We start from the raw sequence: 7267 nt of genomic DNA on the forward strand, positions 1-7267 counted from the left end.
TTTCACAAGAGATGGGTGAAAATTGACCATTGAGTGAGTGGGGGGAAGAGTTTAAATCTATACTGTGGTAAATGCAGAAAGCATTTTTTTTGTGTCAAGTGTTTCCACTTCTGTCTAGACAGCTTGAAAACTCCATGAATAATTGTTACAGTTCAATAGGTACTCAAAGCCTTTTAGCATTTCACCCAAGTGGCTTTTCTTCAGATGTGAGCCTTGACAGTAAAAATTGGCAGACTACATATGGGCATCATTAAATTTGAATCTATCCTGTTCTCACCTGACAACCACATATGCACACTTCATAGCAAAGATCACTTGACAGTGCACTTTTTCATCCTCTGCAACTTTTGACATGATCAATCACACCATCCTTCTCCATCGCCATTCATCTTCACTCCAGTCAGTTGGAATGTCCATGATTGATTCCAGCCTTACCTTCAAATCATAGCCAGAACATTTTGTCTCGAAAAGGCTTCTCTTTTGTGGTGATTGTCCCATTAAGGGCAACACAGCAGAAGAGGGCCACGTGTCTTGAGGGACCAATTAGGACGAGAGTGGGTAATCACCCCAGGGAGTGGAGTCTTCTCTTAAACAACAGACAGTCTGAAGACATGTAGAAGACATTTGGGACTGGGGTAGCCGGTGGGCTGCTCCAGGGCAGCCAGAGGTGGGGAGGGAGGAGTGTTGCCAGCCTCTGTACAGTTTTTCTTCATTAACGAATACCTGTTGTGCTCCTGACAAAGTCTGCAATTTTTTTTTACTCATTCGTGGCCATGGATGTCACTGGCTGGCCAGCATTTATTGCCCATCCCTAGTTGCCGGAGGGCAGTTCAGAGTCAACCACATTGCCATGGCTCTAGAGTCCACATGTAGGCCAGACCAGGTGAGGATGGCAGATTTCCTTCCCTAAAGGACATTAGTGAACCAGATGGGTTTTTACGACAATCGACAATGGTTTCATGGTCATCAGTAGATTCTTAATTCCAGATATTTTTTATTGAATTCAAATTCCACCATCCGCCGTGGTGGGATTTGAACCCAGGTCCCCAGAGCATTAGCTGAGTTTCTGGATTAATAGTCTCACGTTAATACCACTAGGCCATCGCCTCCCCATGGGAAATGTGCATCATCACATCTTCCCACCTCCACACTGTTATTTCCAGAGGCCCGTGGATCTATCCATGGAACCCTTCCTTGTTCTCTTCTACATGTTGTTCCTTTGACCTTTGGCAGCTGGTAACATGTTACTATTCAACATCAGATTGAAAGAACACAATATTTACCGAACCACAAACCTAGGAAACAAGAGTTTCTATTGACCTCTCTCGGGGCGGGAATAGATGGCCCCATCACGGCTGGGGTGGGGCCATAAAATGCGGCAAACTGTTCAAAAGTCCATTGACTCATGCGGAACTTTAAGATCTCACCAGCATGAAATTCCGTCCTAAGTCTAAGGTTAATCATCTCTTGGTATTCATTATCTAAATAAAAATAATCTGAATGCCATTATTACACCATTCTTCACAATGCATTCTATTTAAATAGTGGGGGGTGGGAGAGGATGAAACTCTGCTTTGAAATGATTGAATGTGTTTTTACAGGTATCTATAGTTATGAATTTATTAGTCAATTTATAAGCTGCCCGGCAGCCTCAATTACATTATTGCCTGTAGTTATTTTTGGTTAGTTGCAATTCTTATGTTAATTATGCCACATTCGTTAGATAATATTGCCAGCAGAGGGCATGGGTTGTGAAAAATAACTGGAATGTAGGTCAGTCAGAATTCCAGAATCCCTCCGAGTATGGTCAAAAATTTACTGAGAAACAAATGGATAGTACAACAGTGGGAAACATGTTAAGTAGTGACCGATAAAGCCCGGGGAATGCATCCCACCAAAAGGTAAGAACAAACTAGCCAGTAATGGCACGCCAAGGATGAATGACAGAACTGAAACTAAGAGAAAGGACTGACACCAAGTATGCAGGGAATAGAGGGGAGGATAATAAAAGGGACTATGATAAAGTTAGGAATGAAGTTATAAACAATTAGGAAGTCAAAAAGAAACTATAAAATGTAATTGCCAAGGAATATGCAAAAATGCAAAGTATTCCACAAACAAATAAATAACAAAAGCAAAATCAGACAGGAGATTGGGCCACTATGGGATACACATGATAAATTCACAGGCAGTGTCAGTGAAAGAGTAGAAATATAAAATAATTAGGTTACCTTACCACAGTATTAATCAGGGAGATGAACATGGTGGACATGATCTAGAAAGAGATCAAACAAAAATATTTAAGATATAAAATAAAAAGATCAGAGATATTTGGTAAACGAATCAAACTTTAAGATGATAAAACTCCTGGCCCAGATGGATTACATTGTGTTTATTAAAAGAAGTTGGGAAAAGTAGTGTTATGATCCCAAGTTTTTGGTTAGATCCAGTTTGGGACCAATAACATTTTATTTAAAGTAGATAAATTTGATATTCAAGACATTAACTGAGAATAAAACAACAAGATTCCATTTGTTTTTAAGAAACAAAAATTATCATTATATTACAAGGTCAGAAAAATAAAACAATTTACAATGGCCACAATTTAGCGGCCCTGTTGATCATGGGTGCAAATCCTGCAACGGTCACTAAATCTTGCAAGCGTCCAAGAACAGGATTTGTGCCAGCGAGATCTCAGTTTCAATCCTTGGGGTGATTACCCACTCTCATCCTAATTGGTCCCTCAAGACATGTGGCCCTCTTCTGTGTGTTGCCCTTAATGGGACAATCACCACAAAAGAGAAGCCTTTTCTCGACAATTGTTCTGGCTATGATTTGAAGGTAAGGCTGGATCCCCAAACTCCCACCAGTGACGTAATCAGGGGATGTGAAACTGATTTCCACAAATTTCACTACATTAACATACAGTTACTGGACTTGACACCATAATGTTCACCCACAATGTATCTTGCTACCTTCTTGGCATGGCATCACATTGGTGAGAATCACGTCAGGTTTTGCAGAAAAATTCGAGACATTTACAAAGAATAAAGCACCAAGATTTCATTTTTTTTGAGCAAATAAATAACAGCTGAGTGTTGTCCCTGGGTGGTGAGGGACATCAACTGCCCCCTGGCACTGCCGGTTAGCTGTGATAGGCTGGCATCGATAGATTACCATTGGCAGGTTGGGAGGCCCATTGAGGCAGGTTCCTCTTATATGTGGTTGGGTGGGGTGTGAGAACCCCAGTACTCACCTGGTGGGTGGGTGCGGGGGCAGTGGTAGCTTATTGGGTGGGGACTGGGAGATCCCCGATGCCTGTGAGGCAGGGAGGTGCTCCAATGCCTGGTGGGGGGGGGGGGGGGTATGCCCCAATTCTGGGGAGGGGTCGAGTCACCCCAATGTTTGCGTGGTGGGTGGGGAGGGAAGCAGTGGTGCCCCGATGCTTGGGCAGGGGATTCCCTATGTGTGCATGGCGGGGTGGGGGGGGGGGGGGGGCTTTTATTTAAGTCGAAGATTGGGAGCACCCTTTAAAAACAGTGCCCGATCTCAGGATTCCGAGCCTTGACGGTTTCTTAGGCCCTGCCGCTCCAGCTCACTGCCTGATTCTCGCTTCCTCTTTTAAAATGGACGGTGTTGCTCAATGCAGCAAGCTTCACATTGGTTTTCTTGCCCGAGCCAGCACTCTGCATTTTTTGGAAGATTCCTGCCAGTATCTATCTTACACATGAACACTCAGGGTTAATCTGAGGTCTATGTGAATTAAGAGGTAAACTGTTGTCAATCAGACCACACTGCACAATAAATGGGAGGTGTGACCAAGGGAGATTCCATAGATATCTCAGCAACCCACCTAGACGTCAGTAAACACAGAGGTCAGAGCATTCCGGCCGTTCACACCAGCAGGATCTTCCTGTCCCGCCGAACACGCACCTCTGCCGCAGATTCCACGACAGCAAAAGTGCATTCAACAGGGAACCCTGGTGATAACAGCGGGACCAGAAGATCCTGCTGTTGTCCAATGGCAGGCTGCCTCCCACTGCCACAAAACACATGACGGGGTAAGCGGTAAACCCCGTCCGATGAGTCAATCCAGCTCATTGAAATTCTGTTTGAGTGGGGGGAGGGGATGTGGGGAAGATTTCAAACTGAGATTTCACAGCGGCAAATCCTGTTATGGCCCTCTTGCGAGGGTCAATGGCCATAACAGGATTTGTATCTGTGGTGAATAAGCCCTGAGAATCGTGCCCAGCATTTCAGCAAATATCTTTTGGAAAAGACTTCCAAATAACTACCGTGACCAGGACTCTGCCATGGCACACAAGAACACCAAGTCAACAGCATCAAGATATTTTCAGTCTTTATCATTTTTCATTGGGCATTAATCCAACCTCAGCAAAGAATATATTTGTCTTGTCTTTCATTTACTTTGTGTGTATGCATGTATGTGTATGTGTGTGTGTCTCTGCCTATGTGTGTTTGTGTGTGTGTCAGTGTCAATGTGTGTCTGTGTGTGTTTGTGTGCCTGTGTGTCTGTACCTATGTCTGTGTTTGTGTGTGTGTCTGTGCCTATGTGTTTATGTGTGTGTTTATATGTGTACGTGTGTGTGTGTGTGTCTCTGCCTCTGTGTGTCTGTGTGTGTGTGTCTGTGTGTTTTGCAGCCACAGAAATTGCAAACTCTCCCCATCCTGGTCATAACAATATACACATGATAGATGCAAACTCTAACTGGTTATAAAAGCATAATTCAGAATGCTTGAGCACAATACTTTTCAAACTTCCAGACTTTATCATAGTTGCCATCACACATGATACATCTCTCAATCCGATGTTCCAATGGTTCACCTTGTCTACTATTGTTTCCATTTTCAATTAGTTTCAGCATCATTATCAGCAGTAACAAAAACAATAAAAAGTTTCATGAGTTGAGCTTTCACATGCTGTTTCTAGTTTGCTTTTACCAGATTATATTTCCAAACTTACTAATGTTTAAATATTCACGAGGACTTTTTAAATACTTCACATATAATATAAAAATGATGTTAAGCTAGCTAGGAGAGAGGTTGGAAAAGACTGGGAACTGTTTCTAGATTCAATAGTTACTTTATAAAATAATCTTGTTTAAGTTTAAGTTTATTTATTAGTGTCACAAGCAGGCGTACATTAACACTGCAATGAAATTACTGTGAAAATCCCCTAGTCGCCACACTTCGGCACCTGTTTGGGTACACTGAGGGAGGATTTAAATTGGTCAATGTGCCTAACCAGCACATATTTAGGACCGTAGGAGGAAACCAGAGCATCCGGAGGAAAGCCACGCAGACACGGGGACAACGTGCAGACTCTGCACAAACAATGACCCAAGCCGGGCATTGAACTTTGGTCCCTTGCACTGTGAGGCAGCAGTGCTGACCACTGTGATGCAGCAATTAACAATGAGCAAATAGAGTGCTGAATTATACTGGAAAATAAGTAAAGTGCTGAATAAATTTAACCAGGCCTGGCACCATCAAAGGGATGTCCTGTGCAACCCGCAGTTATTATGCAGTTATTATGCAATCTCAGGTAGTTCACCCAGGGGTGTAGACATGGGTGAGCCTGGGTGGGTTACGACCACCCAAATAGTACATGGGGGCATGCAAGTCTCAACCTGTGCGAATTTTTAAAAATCAGTTTTTGGCTTTTGAACCATCTGCCTTGAAGCACAGCTTACATATTGGATCAATAAGTAATTTTTAAAAATATGTAGAACACCTTGGTCAATCAAAGACCAGGGCCGTGATCCTCCCATCCCGCTGCACTAATTCTTTAGCACAGCAGGCTGGGAGAATCGTGCGTCGACCGATTCGCGGGGTCCCCACGAGTGTTTGCGCCGTGCTGGCGTCTCCCAGGGCCAGATTTCCGGCAGCGTCTGTACCGCACCAGAAATCAGCTGGGAGGCAGGATCAGCATTTAAATAGTATTTAGCACACTATATAAATGCTATTAGCGGTCCTGGGACTGAATTCTCCAGGCCCGCGAGAAATCTCCCAGCCCACCAGAGTGGTTCACTCCAGCGGGGTTTAGAGTAGCTCCCCACGTTCGGGGAACTAGCGGCCCGACCCACCTGGAGTGAAGGGGGGGGCAATTGGGGCCCCTCCTCAGAGGGTCAGGCAGTGGTAGGGTGGTGCCCCCTGGACATGGGCAACCTGGCAGTGCCAGCCTGTGCTCCCTAACACTGCCCAAGGGGCAAAATGCCAATGCCCAGGCAGCATCTTGGCACTGCCCAGTGGACATCAGGCAGTGCCAGGGGGGCAGGGCCCATTGGGGGGGGTGGGGCCTGGGGGCGATCAGTGGAGGTGGGGGGGTCCTCAAATGGGCTTCCTGCTGCGTTCCTGCCCACACCAACCTTTCTGCAATTTTTTTTAAATATACTTTTCCAATTCAATCAAATCAAGTCTAATTCAGAGTCTCAACAAGTTGAGACAGTTCCGATCCAGGCTGACAAGACAGGGCATGCAATCCTCTACCCTGTCTTGGGCCTGATCTGCATGAGCCAAGCTGATTGGAGTAGGCGGAGAATTCCTCCTCCAAGGCTTGATCTCATTTGCATCTTAGCCAAAAGGCCGAGATACCGCTTTCAAAAATTGCTTCACATGAAACATATGAAGCTTAAATGCAACCCAATGACCTCAACCAAGTGCAGCATCCGCACAACTGCAGTTGATCCTAGCCAAAAGGCCGAGAAGCGATTTTATGCAGGGTCAAGCGAGGTCTTGGGTGGCCTGCCTGCCCTTACCCCGATTAAAGCCCTTAAGTGGCCAAGTATTGACCACTTACAGGTTATTCCCTGCCCAGCCCCAATTTTTAGGCTGGCGGGGGAAGCTCAGAAATATTTGGATTCAGGCCTTGGGTGAGAAGTCAGAGATATCAGAAACACCCTTTTAACTTCAGCTTCCCCCCTAAGGTGCGTAATGGCAAGGCCTCCTCCCCCAAGTCCCCGGCCTCTCACCCAACACTCCAATCCTCCTCTCTCCACATCCCCATACTTCTCCTACTTCTCTGTCCTGAAACTCCTAAAACCTCCCTCTCCCTGGAATCCTAGGATTTTGGTTTGCACTCCCAGCCCTGTCCACTGCAGCTTCTGGCGCTACAGAGACTAGAGAGTGCCGGCCAATCAGATTTGTTGGCAGCTCTCTAAGGCGAGACTTCCTCCCGAGAAAGGGAAGGGTGTGTTGTCTGCAGCCAATTGGCAGGACAGACAGTGTCTGTGGGGATGTGTTCCTC

The sequence above is a fragment of the Mustelus asterias genome, chromosome 16 (assembly GCF_964213995.1).
Source record: "Mustelus asterias chromosome 16, sMusAst1.hap1.1, whole genome shotgun sequence".
NCBI lineage: Eukaryota > Metazoa > Chordata > Chondrichthyes > Carcharhiniformes > Triakidae > Mustelus > Mustelus asterias.